The following is a 2,291-nucleotide window of genomic DNA, read 5'->3' as shown; positions in this document are numbered from 1 at the left end:
AAAAAGTCTGAGTGCTGTTGCGATATGAACTATAACAGTGTGCTACTGAACTATAGTGGCACTAGTTTTTCTACTTAGTTACAGTTTAGTTCTGTCTTTGCGAGGTCACAATCTGCTGAGAGATCAAGACATCTAGCAACTGCAGAGAAAGTGTAACAGCACGGCACTAAAACTCCCCAAATCTAAATCCTTACCAACTGTAGAAATGAGTTCTTGGCCCTAAGCAAGCAGCTGTCTTCTCACTCTCCTCCCTTCCTGCACATTGTCTTTTCTTACAAAATTTGCCTGAGTAAGCTTGATGTTTAGCTGCCCCCAAGAGAAAAGCATGCTGGATATTATCTGACACTGAAAAATAGTAACAGGCTGGCAATTCTTCTATGTGCAGCTCATGTACAGCTGAAGCTGAATGTGACCAAAAATTATTACAATCACCTAGCTCCTTTTCTGGAGACAAGTTTGAGTTTCAAGCCATTCCCATTTGAACAAGTGTGCATATACTACACCTCCTCTCCTGTAATTAGCACCATCTTTTACTTTCACTGGTTAAAGTCTCAGCAGAATCACCAACTTTCAAATGGATTTTAAATGGCATTCAAACCTTCTTTGGCTATGCTTGGTAAAATGCACTGGCCTCCATATGTGATTTATTACCCTGACAAAGTCAAGTATGATAACTTTCAATCCTAATATTGACAGTGCTCCTTGAAGAAATGCTCTGACCTATTACATATTTGCCTGCAGGAACTATGTGCCTGTCTAAGCAAAATAACTGAAGAGTGATCATGTCTCACGCATGTGGCTGCCTCACAGAGTTATTCAGCTTTCACAGTAGGTGAGTCAATGTATAAAGAACTTTTGAAATTGTTTGGATTAAAAAATAATACTTTGCTGTATTCTGAATTCTAGGTACAGTTTCCCCCCCTTCATATATTATATAAATTCATGGATAGGCCTCTGGTTAATTTGAACCTGTTCTGATTCCTTGTTCTAAAGCGAAGTTTACAGCAAGCACCTCTATACTAAGGCAGTTAAGATTTAGTGACAGAAAAAGGATAGCAGTATCCACACACTGAGATCACAGTTACTGTAACTTTGTCAGACATTATAAGGGTGATTTTAAGCCACGTTCTCATGTCTTGAAGTTAAAATGTATGAACAAGCTTTGCCAATAGTATTCCAGATATTATGTCTACACAAACCTTTTTGCTCTCCTGAGAGATATGACATGAGCCATGCAATTAAAAGTTGCAATCCGGGAGGATGAGACTCTACCTGGAAAAGGGGAACAATCAGAATAAAATGTGGCCATGCGGATGTGGCAAAGACCAATTGCTGGTTCATTGTGTTTATCCACTCAGGGACAGGGAGTGAAAGGCTTTGCATTAGAAAGCAGTACCAAAAAAACCCCCAGAAACCAAGTTTTCTTCCAGAGGCGTTTCTCAGGGTATTGTAGATTGGAGTGCAGCCAGAACTGGTGTGCAATGTGGTAGACATTCCTTGTTGGCACCATTATACTTCATTGGACAGCAGCTTCCCAGGCCTGAAAAACCTATAGAGTGAAACTATAAAACACTTTGCAATGAAAGATTATCAAGCTTAAATTTGCTGGTGTGACGTTTATCAAATACCAAAATTACGCAAGCATTACTTTCCTCTGTGGGTTTGTTGTCTTATCTTGTATCAGGTTGTAAATTCCTCAGGATAAAGACTGTCTTTTGGTAACATATTAGCACAATATATTGCTGTTTCCCAACTGGGCATACTGTGATGCATAACTGTGACAGTTATCAATACTGTCAACAAGTGTCAATACTCCCAGATGAAGTTGCCTTAGCAGAATGTAACTATCTAGGAGTTCCTTGGAAAGAGAAAATGGATGTCACACTTCTAGCAGGATATTATAGTTCTTCCCTACAAACTCAGCTCAAGTTTTCTCCAGCCAAAAAGTAGTAAAACCAGGGAACTGCAGAATCTTTTACCCATATTTGTCTTGTCTTTTCCATGAATGCACTTCCTGGTGAGATTTTTGACTTCAGAATTTTGGATTGTCTTCTTGAAACTGGATGTGGCAACTTAAAAACAAATGCTTTCTGTCGAACTGAATCTGTTTCATTTTTAAAAGAAATGGGAGTCTGTCTTCTGCTATGACATGGACCTTATCTGAATATTGCTTACTGTGAATTACTGGACAAAAATTTATTAGTTTCTGAGCAAGTCAACAACCTTTAGCATTTAATATCACAATTAAGTTTTTTGTTAAAGGCCTGTGATAAGAAGTATTGTCTTAAAGA

Source organism: Phaethon lepturus, unplaced genomic scaffold, assembly GCF_000687285.1.
Source record: "Phaethon lepturus isolate BGI_N335 unplaced genomic scaffold, ASM68728v1 scaffold13438, whole genome shotgun sequence".
Taxonomy (NCBI): domain Eukaryota; kingdom Metazoa; phylum Chordata; class Aves; order Phaethontiformes; family Phaethontidae; genus Phaethon; species Phaethon lepturus.
This window is presented reverse-complemented; position numbering follows the sequence as displayed.